Source organism: Delphinapterus leucas, chromosome 15 (assembly GCF_059928025.1).
Source record: "Delphinapterus leucas isolate spDelLeu-1000000601 "Yukka" chromosome 15, BTC_Dleu_Yukka2, whole genome shotgun sequence".
Lineage (NCBI taxonomy): Eukaryota > Metazoa > Chordata > Mammalia > Artiodactyla > Monodontidae > Delphinapterus > Delphinapterus leucas.
The window spans coordinates 75,420,654-75,438,696 of record NC_143143.1 but is presented as its reverse complement, the minus strand read 5'-3'; the positions used below and the strand labels follow the sequence as shown (position 1 = coordinate 75,438,696).

Below are 18,043 nucleotides of genomic sequence, written 5' to 3'. Positions count from 1 at the left end.
GTGTGGGTTCCATCCCTGGTTGGGGAACTAAGATCCCACATCCCACAGGGTGCAGCCAAAACAAAACAAAAAAAAAAGCGGAAAAGAATTACCTACTTAGCCAGCTTTATACTTCTCCCAGATAGCACGGTAATAGAGGCTCTGCAGCAAATGTGTCCCTTCCGCAAAGATGAGGCCAAAAGGGTAGGGGTCCCCACTATTTTTCATTGCTGATGGTGAAGAGGTAAGCCTCACATTTTTATTCAAGGCCAAAAGAGGGCAGAGGAACAGCAACCTCAGTGGTCCCAAAAGGTGGGCACCAGAATCTGATTTGGAAAAGCAAGTTCCAGGTTTTTCTGATTTACTTAGACTGTAAATTGATCTGGGGTAGCTAAGGGAGATTATGGCGGGGAGAGCCTAGAGCCCCCGCCATAAAGGAGTCAGGACACTCAATTTGAATTTCTGATAAACAATGAAGAATTTTTTAGTATAAGTATATCCTCATGGACCTTCTGTATTTTTATTTACTAAATATGACAACCCCCGGTAGCATGAAAGAAGACTGCGGCAGAGAAAAGAGACGCTGTGTTGGAAAGTAACAATGGCCTGGGATTTAAAAAAAACATAACTCTGAAGCCAAATGTGTTGGGTTCAAATCCTGGGTCCACTACTTACAACTGCGTAATATTGGTATAATAATACCTCGTAAGAGTGTTACCAGGTTTACCTCAGTTACTGCTGCCTGCAAGTATACCTATCTACAGCTGAGTCTTTTTTCCCTTAGCAGCTCAGCTGTGCTTCCTGCAGCTACTAGTTGGGTCTCTGCCGGCTCATTGCCCATCCCTATCAGCCAGGTCCCCCTCTGGCCTCTTCTGCGACGCTGGGGACAGTGGAAAGCGCGGTAGACAGCACCACCTTGAGTCGAACTCCTCCCCTTTCGGAGGAAGCCGCTTTCTCCTCCTTTCTTTCCTATTCCCGGACCATTTCTGGGCAACGGCAGCTATTTTCACGTGAGCTCAAGTTAATGTCTCGGGGAGATTCCTGGGCGCGTGGGCAGTTCACCCTTCGATCCAGCCGCGGGCCACGGCTCGAGCCGGCGTCTCCAAAAGCTAACGTGTGTGGTTAGAGGCGAGCGCCGGGCTTTCAGCGAAGGCGGTCGGGTGTTTGCAGGCCGGGGCGAGCCCTTGTGAAAGCAGATAAAAGAAAACATTTATTAACGTGTCATTACGAGGGGAGCGCCCGGCCGGGACCAGTCGTACGTCCCGAGGAACGCTTGGCTCCTTCCAGCTCAGAGGGAGGAGAAAAAGAAAGCGGAAAAGAGGCAAGGATTCTTTCTCTTCGCTTCCAGCCAAGTGGACCTGATCGATGGCCCTCCTGACTTTATTGCACTATTTGAGTTATTAGAGATGCCCCCCTCGTGTGTGTGTGTGTGTATCAACACACACACACCCTCACACGCACGGCTCCGGCCCGCGTCCCTCCTTCATGTCCAGCTCCTGGGCAAATCCCACAGCTGTTTCAGCTCTCCGCCGAGGGCGAGCTGGAGCAAGTGTGTGTCGGCTGAGTGTGCGTCTGTGGCCCGGCGAGGGTGCGCGCTCGGCGCCGGGAGCGCGGCCAGCGGGGTCCCGAGGCAGCAGGAGGCAGAGGGCTGCCCGGACCCCCGCTCTCCGCCGTTGCGCCGTCCGGGGCCAGACTTCGGGGCCGGGGCCGGACGCCGGGGACAGCAGGGCCGGGCCGGCCGGGCCGCCCGTCCTTCCAGCCAGAGGTAAAGAGCTCGCGCGCGCTGGGGCACCGGGAGGGCGCCGCGGCGGGGTCCCCCGCGGCTGCCTGCCCGCCGCTTCCCTCCGCGGCGCGCGCTCGCCTCCCCCGCGCGGAGCTGGGCGGCAGGCAGGCAGTCGGGGGGCCGGGCCGCACGGTGCCAAGGGGCTGGCTTGGGCGGCGCGGCGGCCAGGCTGGGGCGATGCGAGAGCCGCCCGGGCAAGGCGCGGACCCGGACTTTGGCGAGGGCGGCGCGCCGGGGCGGGGGCCGGGGCGGCGGCGGCGGAGCCAGAGGGCGGAGAGGCGGGAGGAGGCGGAGGGAGGGGAGGAGGAGCGGCAGCAGCTCTCGCTGGGGATGCAGCAGCGGCGGCGGCGGCGGCAGCAACAGCAGCAGCAGCGGCGCGGACTCCCCTGCGCCCCGCGGCCCGGCCGGGCTGCGGTAGAGGCGGCGGCGCCCAGCGCCCGCTGAGGCCGCCGGGGCCGTGCGCGCTGGTGAGTGGGGCGCGGGGGCCAGGTGGGCGGGGCGGGGGCTCTTCGCGGCCGGAGTCGGCCCCGGGGCGCGCGCGGCCGCGACTGCTTCCCAGGTGAGCTTGGGGCCAGTCCCCACCGCCAGGCTCCGGCCCCAGCGCAGAGCGCGGGCTGCAGGGTAGCTCCGGCGCCGGCGGGCCGCGGGAGGATGACCCGTTTGACCCCTCTGGCGGGTTGGGCGAGCGGGCGAGGACTTTCCACCGCGCCCCTGACCCGCCGACGCGCCTCGCGGAGCCTTGGAGACCTTGGAGGCAGCGCTCCTGGGCTCGCCGGCCGCAGGGGGATGGCCTCTTTGACCCCTTTGAGTTTAGACCGAACGGACCGGCTGGAAGCCAGACCACGTGGGGCTTGTCCGGGCAGGACACGGGAAAGCAGTGGACCGGATCTTCAGAGTGATAGGGAGCTCGCACATACTGAAAGCAAATGGGATTATAAAGACAAATGTCCTCCCAGGCTGGGTCAGAACGAGTTCTCATCTCCTTGTAGAGAGATGCTCCCGTCCAGCCGCCCGAGGATTTCGGAAGTGTGACAGTGGAGCCGCAGCGATTTCTAGGACTGTACTTTTTCTTTTCTTTTAATATTCTTTATAGTAGTTCATTCATTCGTTCTGCAAGCCTTTATGGAGCACCTCCTGGTGCCCGGCACCGCGTTATGATCCAGAGAAAAGCGATGAACAGACTCGAGTTCCTGAGCACCACAAGCTTTCAGTTCACTTTGAGGGCAGCTAGGGAAAGAGATGCGGTCTAAGGGTGGGAAACAGTAAGGTGACACCCGCAAATCCTAGTTTTGCCCAGTGACCTCTGTCCGCAACTCCCCGTGTAGAGACTGAAGACCATGGCCCCTGCACACAGTAGGACAAGCCCAGACATTCATTTTGACAGTCCCCTTTTTCCTTCTCCTCTTCGCCCTTCCTGAAAGTTCTGAATCAATTCCCTGCCCCCTCTGCTCTCTGGACAGCCTTTCCTGCAGCTTGTTTTAATCACTTTTTGAGTTAAAAGTCAATATTTAATTAACCAAGTCATTACATTTAGCTTACATTTGAATCTGGGTATTTGCACATCTGTGCATGTCGGGACACCCTCCCGCGTGCCCCTCCATCTGTCCCCTGCCTCTTTCCCACAGCGCCGCTCTCCCTTCCTTTGGGGCAGAGAAGGGAGGCTGCTCTTGGGCAGGTTCTCTGGGGGCCAGAGAAGCAGGGAGGATGGGCTTTCCCTGGAGGACACCCAGTGTCTCTCCCCGGAGCAGGAACAGTTACTCTCATCTTGTAGTTAATAGTGAAGGAGATTTGCTATTGCTGCATCTCCACTACCCATTGCGGAGCCACTGGAGGGTTTTAATTAAATTAAAGGCATTCATTCCATGTAGAAAGGGGGTGGGGAGGACGGACTGAAGACCACTCACCTGGTGAGAGAGGTTCTCCCAGCTGTGCTTGTCCCACGTGTGGAGGAGAGAACTCATCACAACAGCCTGTCCGGGTGTGTAACTTAGTGCCCTCATAAGCAGCTCGAGGGGAGATGGTGGCAGGCTTTGCTGATGGCAGTTGGACGTTTGCTCATGAAGGATCTTCCTTGGGCCAAGTTTATGCACATAAATGCATGATGTCGGCATGGCTGCCATGGCTGAGAGTCAGTGTGGGTTTGGGCTTTGTGTATATTTTTCGGTTTTTTTATTTGAATTTATGGCTTTGTCTGAAACCTTAATAGCATGTTAAGTTTTCAAACTTGAGGGTTGAGTGATGAGTTAATTGTAAAAAGCCTCCGCCTGGAGGAGGACCAGGAGGCTGTGTGTGAGACTGTGTGTGGTGTACGTACATGTGTGTGTCCCCTGCCCAACAACTCCCTTTAGCCGCCATCCCTAGGACCTAGCTGGTGCGCGGTCGCACACCCTCACACTTGAAGATCCTTTAGATTTGGGAATAATATTTCCCTCTTCCTTTCCCTGGATATGTTCGCTTTATCTGTTTGGACCTGCCTCAAGGGGGCAGCTTCTGGTCTTCTGAGTTAGCCAGCCAGGGAATCTGGCCCAACTCCATCCAATCTGTTTTTAGACTTCCTTCCCTCAGAAGGAGACTGAAAGCCTTGTCCTGCAGAAGAATATCATCATTTCTGACCATTTTGTATTTAAAAGAAAGGGTTTAGTCTAGACTTGATATAATAGTTAACACTTATGTAGTGTTTCATGGGCCAAGCACTGTTCTAAATCCTTAGGCATAATAACTCATTTCATTCATTCAAAACACCTGGGAGGTAGGTCCTGTGATTGTCATCGTGTTAAAGAGGAGGAAACTAAGGCACTGAGAGGATCGTGACTTTCCAACAGCTGGTCAGTGGTACAGCTGGGATTGGCGAGACCCTGGGCCTCCGGGGTCCACTCTGACCCACTGTACTCTCTTCCCTCCTTGGCCTTTATTCCAAGTGTAGAAGAAACAGATATGCAGTGGGAAAAAAAAAAACAAAACACAATTAGACGATCGAACTTTGAAAGGCAGAAGCCCCTCAGTGGTCCCACTTCTCTCCAAAAACCTCCAGTGTTTGGGGGAGGCTGGGGTTTGTATTTTGGTTTGGGGGATGAGGGATGCCTTGAGGAAAATATGTGGTTGCCTGGCCACGTTCCCTTCTCCCTGCAAGTACGCACACACTCTCCCTGAGTCAGGATGCAAAGGGATGTATCACGTGGACTGACAGCCAAAAGCCATGAGACCTGAGGGGAGGGTTCGTGCCCACTGAAGGCACGATGGCAAGAGGGTGAAAATTCTCCAAGAGGTGTGGCCCTCTTGTGGTTGGTGATGGAGTCGCATCGGCCTGTCCCTGGAGGGGTGGGGGAGGGGGAGGGGGGTCCAGGGCCCTTTGTTTCAGGCCTGGGCCCTGTGTGACCAGTGGATGTGGAAGGTAGGGCCTCCTCTCAGTGCTGACCTCCAGGTGAGGGAGGCCTCACCCTGGCCTACCTTCCACGCACTTCCTTGTGATGGGCCCTGGCGGGGAATCTGCAGTGCCCCGATCCAGATGCAAGGCGCTGCCTAATTGGAAGATCATTAAGATCATTATAATTAATTGGCATCCTGATAAATGGCGTGTTTGCCTAACTGGGGTGGTTGCTAGGGAACCAAGCCTCACTCGGAGAGGAGAGGGGAAGTGGCGTTAGGCTGGCTGCAGGTGGGTGTCAGGGTTACAGACCCAGCGGGTTAACGGGTGGGAAGCGAGAGCCGTCCTCACCCGCATCTGCTGGTGTTTACTGGGCAGCTGCTGTGTGCAAGTCGCAAGTGGATTATCCGTTAGGGGTACTTTCCTAGAAGGACTGGGAAGTGACCGGGACCTTTTCTCTTGTAAGCAACAGAAAGTAGGGGGAAAAAATCACAAATCAATTTAAGAAGAGAAAGGGACTTACTGGCTTTCATGACCAAAAAATGCTAAGGTAACAGCTTCAGGCGCAGCTGAGTCAGGGCTCAGATTTTGGCCTGAAAATCTGTTCCTCTCCATCTCTGCTCTTTCTTCCACGGGGCTGGTTTCTCTCTCCAGCTCTGAGAGGCGGGCAGGCTCTAGCACCGTGGTCAGGAGAGCCAGGCTGCGTGGCTACCTGCCCAGTTATGTGATCCACGGCACGTTACTTAACCTTTCTGTTGCCTCAGTGTTCTCAACCAGCAAATGACGATGATCACAGCACCTCTCTCCTGGCTGGTAGGAAAGGCTAAAATGAGATCATCAGTGTCAAGGGCTTAACATGGTGTCTGACACAGGCAAGCCCTGGGGAAACATTGGCTGTTCTCATGATTAAGGAGTTGAGCTCAAGAGCTGTCCTCTCATTCTCTCTGGTTTGAGCCCGCCAGAAAAGAACAAGCCTCTTTTCTGGTAATGCCCACCCAAGCCCCAAGTGTCCCTCTGATTAGACTCTTATGTCACGTGCTCACTCCAGGTCAGTCACTGGCCATGGAAATGAGTCAATGACCATGGGCCTGCCCTGGAGCTGGGGGCAAACCAACTAAGACCCCAAGGCCCCAGAGGACACCAGGGAAAGGGAGCCTGGCTGCTGGGGAGGCAGACCTCCAGTGCCTATGATGAGGGGGGACATGAATGTGACACATGATGGCCAGGTGGACCTGCTTCCAATTTGGTCGAGGGGGTACCGCAGAAACAGCTGCTGAGTGAGCAGCCTCCCCTGCCCCTCCACTGAGGTTAACAGGTGCTGGAGGCCGGACTTTTCTGCCTTAGTGTCTGACAGGTGCTACCTAGCCTGAATTCTGTGATTTTTTTTTTTTTCAGGTAAGGCTTTATTGGGGCCCCTGCTGCTGCGGGGGGGCGGTAAGAACAAGTACAGGTTCCGTTGCTGGCTCGCTCCCTCCCTCAGGGTGTGTGAGCTGATTCCTTATATGGGGTGATGGTAGGGGTATGTCCAGGGGTCGGACTGGAGCGGTGGCTTAGGTGGGCTGCCCCCCCCTTAGGTGGTGTTGTGTACAGGGGGCATGCGCAGTGCCCTGTTTTTGCTCCGGGCTCTTTAGAAGTGGCAGTTGAGCTTTTTGGTCTCTTTGTATCTTGTTGTCCAGAATTTGCCCCAATTGTGCATGCGCACAGTTATTTTTAATCCCTTATAGTTTCTTTGTATTTTGTTGCTCGAGGAGACGTTTGAGCAGGTGCAAGAACTGCGGCACCGCAGCAAAGGGTCCCAGGTCCCAGCCTGTCTCATTTCCCGCGAGAGACTCTACACCTTTATCCTTAAGGGGTAAGGGGCTGAAGGTCTCTTCTGAAACTCTTCCTCCTGGATGGGCTACAGACCCTAGTGTCTTTTAGGCTCCAACAGTTTGAAGTAAGGCTCATGATGGCTCAAGGCATTTAGCCCATTCCAGCAGAGAGTGGCCCGGGTCCCTACAGGTCCTTGAGACAGTCAGCGAGGGACTTCTACGATTCTGTGACTTCTGGTGGGGCAGTGTTTGCCCAACCTTCCACCATGAGAGTCGTCTGGAGGTATTTGTTTAAAAGCTCAAATTCCAGACCCTGCTGAATCAAACTCCCAGGGAGGGCCCTGGCTGCTGGAAGGGAACCAGAGTGCCCTGCGTGTGTGTGCGTGTGTGTGTGTTCCACATCAGCGAAGAGGTGGAAAGAGGGCCCATCGAGTGTGCATATCTCGTACTCCTGTCTGATGCAGGGGCAGCCAGAAGGCAGAGGAAATGCTCTAAATGAGATCAGGCATATAAAGGTGTTCTGGAAACTGCAGTACAGATTAAGAGGTCATTCCTCTTATTTGTCAGTGCACACGTGTTTATTGAGCAGCTGTTGTGTGACAGGCACTGTGTTAGGCGTTAGGATGAACGAGAACCCTACTCTCATGGAATTACATTCCAGAGGGTGAGAAAGCAGATGATACACAAGCAAACAAGTCCGAGGCTCTTTCAGAAAGTGACAGGCTGTACGGTGGAAACAAGATAGTGACGTGATGGGAAATTATGGGGAGTGGGGGAGGGCAACTTTTGGCCCAGGTGGTCAAGGAAGACCCCTCTGAGGATGTGACTTTTGAGTTTTGACCTAAATTTTGAGATGAGCCAACCTGGGGAAGATGTAGAGGAAGAGCATTCCAGGTAGAAGGAACAGCCAGTGCAAAGGCCTGGAGGTGGAGAGGAGTGGCCTGTTCAAGACACCTGTTTAAAACACAAATAGAAGTCCAGTGGGGTGAAGGGTAGTGAGTAAGCGGCGGGGTGGGGTGGGGGTGGGGGTTGAGGTCAGTGGTGAGAAATGGGGGCCAAGGTGAGAAATTTAGATTTTATTTCAAATGAAATGGAAAACCACTGGAGAGTTTTAAGTCAGGGAATGACAGGATTGGTGTTTTAAAAAGATCTCAGTGGCTACCATGAGAGGGATGCTTTGCAGGTGGAAGCAGAGACATGAGGATGGTGAGCTGATATGGGCCAGGATTTTGGTGGTAGTAATGGAGATGGAGTGAAATGGGTGGATTGGAGATATATTTGGGGGGCAAAGCCAGTGGAACTTTCTGGTGGATTGGATACTCAAAATGAGGGAAGAGCTGTAGTTTTCAACCAAGGACAACTTTGCCCCCCAGGAGACATTTAGCAATGTCTGGAGGTGTTTTTGGTTGTCACAACTAGGGAGGAGATGCTACTGGTATCTAGTGGGTGGAGGCCAAGGATGCTGTTAAACACCCTACAACGTGCAGGACAACCCCACAACAAAGAATGACTCAGCCCCATATATCTCTAAGGCCGAGGAGTCAAAGATGACTGGGAAGCTTGGTGTATGGTGATTCCTAAGTAGGGAAGACGAGGAGAGAAAGTTTGGAGGAGGGAGGACGATCCAGAATGTAGTTGTGGAAATGTTGGGTTTGAGATGACACTCAACCTGGGTGGCGGAAGGCTCACTGGGTGCTGGATACACAAGTCTGGAGCTGGTTGGTACTGGCAAGTGAAATTTGAGAGTCATCAGTACATCCATGTTATTTTAAGCCCTGGGACTGGACACAATCATCTAGGGAGAATGTATTTTGTTCCCTGGTGGGCTTTCCTCCCTCGTCCCCCGCTCCAGTGCCTGTCATGCATCAATTGGATGAATATTTTTAGCACATCCCACACGCTCACCTCTTTATGATCGTCCTAAGAAATTCCCAGAGGCTCAGGCTGAACCCCTTCACCCCACCTTGTCCATCTACTCATTGCTCAGTGATTAGCAGACAGAGCTAAATCGTCATCACTCTGCAAAAGATGCCCTCGGGAAACTGCTGAAGTTCGTATGGGATCCTGGCCCTTACAGGCAGCACGGTGTCTCCTTGGTAGAACAGCTGGTCACATGGTCTTCAGAGCTCCTCCTCCAGCCCAGACCCAGACTTCGTGGAATTCTCTCTGACCAGCATCTACCACTGTTGTGAATTTTCCACAGTCTCTTAATACGATTCCAAAACACATGCTGCCCGGTGGCCCTGGCCTCTGACGTGTAGCTCCGTCTTACGAAAGGCCTGTATCCACTGCTTTATACACCTGGGCCTTGCTTGAAACTTGGATAAGTTCTATCCCAAACTCAGAGTCGTCATGAGCAGGGCTTGTGTGTGTGTGAGTTGATGGATAGGGCTGTCCCCGGGGACCATGAACAGTACCCGAGATGTGTTTGGCCAGGTGGAAGCCAGATGTGTTAGGAGAAGAATGCTGCCAACAGCCTTTCTTATTGGCTGGAGACCAGGGTCCCAGCGGGTGACTTGACCCACCTCAGCAGCCAGAAAAGGGGAGTGTTTTTAGCCACAAAAGTCCAGGAGATGTTCATGCTCTGGTGAAAATCACATCATCCAGAAGCAGCATTTCTGGCCTGTTCTAGAGACGGGCACTGTCCACAGACTTCTGATTGCAGGCCACTTACCTTGGTATTTCAGAGAGGAGGAAAGCCTACTAGAGTCTTAGTGATTTGGAGTCCTAATCATTTGAGTGTGAATCAAGATGTGTTCGCTGCAAGTAATAGAATTCCTGGCTGAGAGTGGCTTGTGCAGTAGCAACACTTAATTCTCACGTAATGAGAATCCAAAGCGGGGGAGCCCAAGGGCCAATTTGTTGCTAAAAAATAATGTCCTCAAGGACCCGGGATGTTCCTAGCCTGTTCCTCTGTCCTCAGCTTCATGGTCTTTGTTGCTTCATGATCTCAAGATGGCTGCCACAGCTCCAGACATCACATCCCCCTACAAAATGGGAATAAAGAGCAGGATTCCTTGCGATCTCTCTTTTAATTAGAGAGCAAAATCCTTCCAAGAACACCCCCACCCCAGCAGACTTAGGTTTAGCTTCATTGGCCTGGGGTTGGGTTTTGTACTAGCCTCTAAGCCAAACACTGACAAAGGGAAATAGGGTTTTTATGTTCGGTTTAGCTTAGTGGTTCCCCAAATTAGCAGGTCAAACACCTTCTTCTTATAACAAACATATTTTGCCAAGTTTACCTGAAGTAAATTCATAGATAATATAACCTGTCTACACATATATTTTAATCAATAAAGTACCCTCACTGTAATTTAAAGAAAAGCTAAAAAGGAGAGTGATTTATAATTAAGCATATATATTGCAGCCTATGAACACTTAGACACAACTACATTAGAAGGTGTAATGAAGCAGTCAGATGCTCACACTAGTGTAGAATCACATAAATCTGACAGCTACAAATGCAGTGGGATACAGATGTTTGGGTTTGGCAACTTGAAGACCACAAGTGCTATGGCCATAAGTAATATGATTTTCCAAAACAGAACAATTTACCAAATTTTCCAAATGAAACAAACTACAGTCTTCCCTCAGTTTACTTAGTGGTTGCATTCCTGGAAAATTCAGCTTAGGGTAGAACCACACAAATACATCTTTGGCGTTTATATGTGAAGCGGAGTTCATGTCTAAGGTCACGCAATGTAAAAGCTTTTTCACCTACATGAATGTCTGGTGGGATGTCCAAAAGTCATGCTGGAAATGGGGCGATTCTTCACTGCGTGGAGCATTGCATTATCCACCATCCCTGCAACCCCACTAGACACCAGAAGCATCCCCCAGTCATGTGACAACCAAAACCTCATAAATTCCAGAGAAACGCCTCTTTGGGGAATGATTTCACCCCCTTGAGAACCACTGGCTTAGACTAATGCTGGTTTGTTGCCAGGGTGGGGGAAGATCCACCCCCTGAAAAAACTGGGGTCCTGTAGACCAGGGAATGACCGGAAGGGGAGGCACCCACAGTTTCTGCCTCAGAGTTGTCCCCAAGCCCCTCTTTCTGCCCCTCACCCTTCCTGTTGACATGTTCCTAAAACGTCCCAGTCCAGCCAGTGAAATAAACGCATGTGGTTGGCGTGGACCAGCCTCTCCAGTGAATGGGGTGATGAGTTCTCGGGTTAATCTGGGTATCAGTGGTTTCCACCTGGACAGGAGATGAAGATGGTACAGATGATTGAACATAACGCCCTGAGAATCCATGTGTCATAATTGTTAACGGCGTAGACTCCAGAACCAGACTTCCTGGTTCAGATCCCAGCTTGGCCATTCAGAAGCTGGGTGGAGCTGGGCAAGTCACTTGACCACTCTGAGCCTGAGAGCCCTCTTCTGTAAAATGGGGGCAACCCCAGTAGACTCCTCCTAGAGTTACTGTGAGACACTAGAACAGTGTGTGGGTACATGGAAATTACCTCAAAAGGTAGATGTTATTGCCGTCATAGTTATTATGACTTATATTTGTATATACTTTTTAGCTTTTTAAAATTGAGATATAATTGACATGTAACATTGTATTCATTTTAGATATACAACATAATGATTACAATGTAATGATTTGATACATGTACACATTGCAAAATGGTTACCCAGTAAGTGTAGTTAAACATCCATTGCCACGCATAGGTGCAGTTTTTCCTTGTGATGAGAACTTTTAAGATCTATTCTCTTAGCAGCTTTCAAATATATAGTACAGTATTGTTAACTGTAGTCACCATGCTGTACATTATATCCCCAAGACTTATTTATTTTATATCTGGAAGTTTATATCTTTGACCACCTTCACCCATTTCGCTCATCCCCCACCCCCCTCCTTTGGCAACCACCAATGTGTTCTCTGTACCTGTGAGTTCAATTATGGGTTTGTTTTTTGTTTTTAGATTTAGATCATGCAGTATTAGTCTTTCTCTGATTTATTTCACTTAGCATAATGCCCTTAAGGTCCATCCATGTTGTCGCAAATGGAAAGAGTTCCTCCTTTTGTATGCGTGAATAACCCATTATAGACATAGACCACATTATCTTTACCCGTTCATCCATCAGTGGACACTTAGATTGTTTCCATATTTTGGCTACTGTAAGTAATGCTTCAGTGAACATGGCAGGGGGGTCAGTGCAGATCACTTTTCGAGTGATTTGATTTCCTTGGGATAAATACCCAGAAGTGGAATTGCTGGATCATGTGGTAGTTTTTTGGGTTTTTTGTTTTGTTTTTTTGGCTGCGTTGGGTCTTCATTGCTGCACCAGCTTTCTCTAGTTGAGGCGAGCAGGGGCTACTCTTCGTTGCGGTGCGCGGGCTTCTCACTGAGGTGGCTTCTCCTGTTGCGGAGCACGGGCTCTAGGCGTGTGGGCTTCAGTAGGTACAGCGCATGGGCTCAGTAGTTGCGGCTAGCGGGCTCTAGAGTGCAGGCTCAGTATGTGTGGCCTATGGGCTTAGTTGCTCCGTGGCACGTGGGATCTTCCCAGACCAGGGCTCAAACCCGTGTCCCCTGCATTGGCAGGCGGATTCTTAACCACTGCGCAACCAGGGAAGTCCCTCATGTGGTAGTTCTATTTTTAATTTTTTGAGGAACCTCCACACTGTTTTCTATAGTGGCTGCGTCAGTTCTTTTTAGCTTTTGAAGTGCTTTTGCACCTAGCATCCTGTATGGTCTCTTCAGCCACTCCGTTCATAAGAAAAGCCGTTGGTTTCCTTCCTGCTGTTGAGGAGCGTCCAGCTCAGAGAGGCAGGAGCGGGCTGAAGGCATAACTGGGCTTAAAGATTGATTCTGTGGCTTCCTGAGCTGAGGAGCTATGTCATGTCCACCCCTAACCCTGCCCTGCCCACCTCCTCTTTTAGGCCTCAGTGAGTCCATCTCAGGAAAGGAGCTGACCTGTAGGGGAAGGACCTATAGGACAGGGCCCTGAGTGTGTCCTAGGAGCCCAGGATGGGGCTCCTCACCGTGTGCACAGGGAGATGCTTGTGAGTGGAGCCGGGGTTCCCAACAGAATCTCCAGGGGAGCTCTTAAGTTCCAGTGCCCAGGCCATACCCAGACCAATTAAATCAGCACCCCTGGGTGGGGGGGAGGGGCAGACATCAGGCTGTTTTACAGCTCCCAGATGATTCCAATGTACAACTGAGGCTGAGGGCTGCTGAAGCAGGAGAGTAAGTGCTAGAAAGGGTGCATTTCTGCAAAATCCCAAAAGGGCTTGTAGGAGCTAGCAGCTCCTGGAATAAAACCCTCCCTCCAGGGGCCCGCTACACCCATAATAAAGTCTACCTTGCCCTGCACCGCCTGGCCTCCACCTCCGTCTCACTCCACTCAGCATACTACACCCAGTCACACTGGCCTCCTCTCTGTTCCTTGGCTGCATCAGTGCTTGTTCCGACCTCAGGGCCTTTGCTCTTGCTGTTCCCACTGCCTGGACCGCTCTTCCTCCAGAGCATCACAGGTCGGGCTCCTCTGGATGCTTCAGGTCTCAACTCAAATGTCCTCTCCTCAGAATGTCAAGAATGCCTCCTCGGTTTATGTTTATAGCACTTTTCACTCTCTGGAATTACCTGGATTTACTTACTTGCTTCTTTGTCCTCTTGCTAAAAAGTACACCCCATGGTTGTGGGGACCTTGTTTGTATCCCGGCACCTAGAACAAGGCCTGGCACTCTCAGTGCTCAGGAAATATTTTGGGGAAGAAAGAATCAAGGCAGGAGGCTTGGAGATGTGCCGGTAGATCTGAATCTAGTGTTTGGGGATCCTTGCTCAAGGCAAGGGAGTCGAAACCTGTTTGTCATCTGCCAAAAGCACAGGTGAGAGTGGAGAGGGTTGCTCTCACCTAGTCACCAGTCCCTGTCCCCTCCTGGTACCCAGCCCAGTGGAGGAGCCAGGCTTTGTGCTAACATCCTTTTCACAGCAGCAGATACCTCCCTCATACCACAGCAGGGACATCAGGCCCTGCAGAAGGGCTGGTGGAATGTTCTGCTTCTGACCAGTCTCAGACCACCTGAGATATATAAGTTAATCCATGAGATCAGTGGCATGACACTCTAATGAGGGATCTGTGACATGACCTTGTAATGAGGGCTCTTAGATCGAAGATTTCTGCCCTGGGAATGACAACTACCCCCCCCCTTTCCCCAAGTTGTCCCCTCCTGGAAGAAGCTATCACCGTGCAGGAGACCTACCTCTCTCACCTCCTTTCTGGGACCCACACACAACTGAGAAAGTTCTGCATGCCAGGTGGTGGTCTAGGTGCTTGCTCAGGGTGTCTTAGTCCATTCTGGCTGCTGTACTAGAAAGCCAGAGACTGGGTGCCTTATGAACAACAAAAGTTTATTTCTCACAGTTCTGGAGGCTGTGAAGTCCAAGATCAAGGTGCCAACAGTTTCAGTGTCTGGTGAGAGCCTGCTTCCTGGTTCATAGACGGCACCATCTTCTCTCTGTGTCCTCACATGGCAGAAGGGGCAAGGGAACTCTCTGGGGTCTTTTATTAGGGCACTAATCCCATTCCTGAGGGCTCCACCCTCGTGATCTAATCACCTTCCAAAGGTTACAACTTCAGATACCATGATATTGAGGATTAGGTTTCAACATAGGGATTTGAGGAGGATGCAAACATTCAGTCTATAGCACAGGGATATTCTAGTCCCCGTTTTACAGATGAACAAAGTGAGAGGTCTCCTTGCTCTGCCATCCTTTAGGAATAGGACATCACAGGCTTGCTGACCAGTGCCCATATTCCGCTCACAGAAATGTTTTGTTTGACTTACACACTTTTTTTTTTTTTGCGGTACGCGGGCCTCTCACTGTTGTGGCCTCTCCCGTCGCAGACCACAGGCTCCGGACATGCAAGCTCAGCGGCCATGGCTCACAGGCCCAGCCGCTCTGCGGCGTGTGGGATCTTCCCGGACCGGGGCACGAACCCACGTCCCCTGCATCGGCAGGCAGACTCTCAACCACTGCACCACCAGGGAAACCCCTGACTTACACACTATTTTTAACATTTTTTGAAGTTGGCAGATTTTTAACAACTGTGAGACTTCACATTTTTAAAATGAGAGTTTCCAGCTTCTGAAAAATAGATGTGGGCTATATGTGGCAGCACTGGGCTCCTGTCCCCACTGATGGTATACTTTCCACTTTGCCACAGTCCTCCTCACCCCCATTCCCTATTGTCTGAGGGTACAACCAAGTTCATTTGCCATTTATCATTGCACTTGCCCTGCTGCTCCTCTCTCATGGATCAGTATTTCTGTGTTCGAATGCCTCTATCAAAAGTGGTAAAGTGAGAGATGGAAAGGAGGCGTGTGGGTTTCAAGTTTTTCTTATACTTGGTTACGTTACCTGCCTGGCCCACGTGGGCATTTGAGTTTTTCCTTTCCTGTAACACTTTGTTCATACCAGATGGCCACCCTTCTAGGGACAATGCGTTGGAACTTCAGTTTATTATAATAATAACAAAATCTAGTATCTGATGGGTACTTGTTGCCAAGCATTTAATCATCATGACAGTCCTCTTAATCAGGACCTGTTATCATCTCCATTTCATACCTGAGGAAACTGAGGCAGTGTGTGACCCCCCCTACCAGAATAGGAGCTCCTTAAGCTTGTTCATCTTTGTGCCAGCTTACCGCTGTTTGAAACAGTGATTGAATGAATGGATGAATGATGTTCTCCTCTAAGTGTTCGTCTGCTTGGCCCCAGGAGACCAGAAATGTTGACTCATCATAGGTCATCTGAAACCTTCCCGTTGGCGGAACAGGCTCTAATCAGTGTCATTGCGGATTCTTTAGCTGTGTGTCCCCAGCTCGGTGGCTGAAAGCAATGATTATTTACTTCTGATGAGTTTGTGAGTTGCCAGGTGGCTCTCCTGCTTCAAATGATGTCAGCTGCAAGGTCCAAAATGGCTCCACCCAAACGGCTGGTGGCTAGTGTTGATCAAGAGGTGGGAGCTCCTTTGGGGCCATCAGCTGAATGGCTGCATCCTCCTCCACATGGCCTTTTCCCATGGCTGCTTGTACTTCCTCACAGTATGGTGGTCTCAGGGTAGCCTGACTTCTAAGAGCGCACATGTAAAAGCTGCCAGGCCTTCTTAAGGCTTTAGCTTCAGAAGTTCTAGGGGCCTAGGAGCAGGAGTGACTGGCAGCCTCCTGAAGGAGGGGTTCCAATGAGATAAATGCACCCCTGCTTTTTTTTTTTTTTCCTGCTCTTGACATTCTATTTGAATGTCAGGGGCCCAGTGAGAGAGTCTGATTGGCCAACTTTTGTCATAGGATCACCCTTTGGTCACATGGCAGGAGAGGGTGGGGCATCTTGGCAGGGGAGAGAGAATCCTCAAGAGGAAATTGGGGTACTGTTGTCAAGAGAAGGGGACCAGATGCTGGACAGACAAAAATAGTTAGAAAACCTCTGTACAGCCCCTGAGTAAGTGGCTCTGCCCCAGGATGAGCAGTTAACATTTTTGAATGAATGAATGAATGAATGGAGGATGGATGGATGGATAGATGAATTTTTTTTAAGTCTGGTATAAGTAGAATGCCCAAATCTGTGTGGCAGCTCTTCCCGGGCAGGGGCCCCGTAGTTCAGGCACTGCTGAGGGTTTGGGAGCCCCCCCTCATTTTATGGGCCAAAGCCAGCTCCCAGAATCCTGTCTACACTCGGCATCCTCACCCCGAAGATGGGGCTGATTGGAGCTGGCCCCGGAAGGGAGAGCGTGCACAGTAATAAGGGACCGGCCTGCGCAGTGGGTGGGCTCCTGCCACCCCCAGGCCCCGCCCCACCATGAACACGGGCAGCCCGGCCCTCGCTCCCCTTCTTCCAGCCACTGGGCACCTGGACACACAGTAACACCTGGTGACACCCAGTGAGTCCCCCAGAGAAACTGATCCCAGCTCAGAGAACACCTGTGACCCAGGCTGTCCTCCCACGTGACAGTCTATTTCCAGCTGCTAATTAGACAGCACAGCACTCCAGGGTTGGAAACAGACCTGTCATTCGAGATTCTCTCTGACTCCCATCTCTAAATTTAGTGGGTTATTTGGTAAAAGTTGCTTCAGACTCCCTCCCCTGCCTGTGAGTACAATCTTATCAAACAATTGCCAAGCGTCAGGCCATTTCCAAGGTGAGCTAATGAGACGCGCATCTCCTAATAGCAGGGGCCTGATGGGTGAGCATGGTGCCCATGGCTGCAGATTGGGTGAAAGGGAAGAAATAATTGGATTATTAATACCGAGCAGCTAAAATAGCCTTTCATCCATTTTATGTTCTTCTCAAAGGAGACTACAGTCTCTGGAAACCTAAATGTGGGTTCTATGGGGTAAACAGTGCTGAGAACGTGTGGGGTTAACAAGTGGGAGGGGCAGTGACTGGCATTGCCAGCCCTGGCCAGGCAGTTGAAGCCGAGAACCAGCCCGCAATTAGGCGTGAATAATGACTCTGTCACGGTCCGACTTTATTGCCTTTGGCCAAAAGCCCTTTGCAGAAATAACTTCGTAGCTTGCTGCCAGGGAAGCTTTTGTCCGCGGCCAAGACAAAACAACAAAGAACAGAGGTGGGAAGAACTGTATCTGATTCCCGTTTCCCCTAAGCACCCGGGAAGGGCAGCAGGTGTGGCCTACCTGGAAGGCCTGGGCAGGGGCAAGTGACGTCCAACCTCAGGTAGGCCAGGCTGCCACAGCTGCTCCCTGCTGCTGCCATCCTGGTCTTTATTATGGTCTTCAAACCGACCCAGCTCATTCCCATCACAGGGCCTTTGCACTTGCTTTTTCCCTTGCTTAGAAAGCATTGCGCCCACAACTGGCTTCTCACCCACCTTCTGGTGTCGGCGCAGACATCACCTCCTAGAGGCCTCCTCTGATTTACTCTATCCTGTCATCCTGACAACTCCCTTCAAAGCACTTAAGATCATCTGAAATTCATCTTCATTTGTTAAATATGTGTCTCCCAGAATCTCAGCTCCTCCAGGACAGAGGCCTGGCCTGCCTGGTGACCACAGCTGTTTCCCAGCATTCCACACAGCACCTAGCACATAGTAGGTGCTCAGAAAAGATCAGGTACCTTCAAAGGGTTGCACATGGGC

The 18,043-nt window shown here is 51.4% G+C and overlaps 1 protein-coding gene across 7 annotated transcripts in view; it reads left to right on the top strand.

Moving 5' to 3' along the window:
- Nucleotides 1–1,060: 1,060 nt before the first annotated feature.
- The window catches only part of SULF2 (sulfatase 2), a 163,255-nt gene continuing 146,272 nt past the window's right edge, over nt 1,061–18,043 (top strand). For 4 of the 7 annotated variants that reach the window (XR_016387937.1, XR_016387940.1, XM_030762892.2 and 1 more), the window contains exon 1: nt 2,068–2,229. The gene's annotated coding sequence lies outside the window, so the exon portion shown is untranslated. Of the gene's footprint in view, nt 1,301–1,336; nt 1,745–2,065; nt 2,230–18,043 lie in introns of those variants that run through there. The other 3 variants (XR_016387938.1, XR_016387939.1, XR_016387941.1) reach the window with 3 other exon arrangements.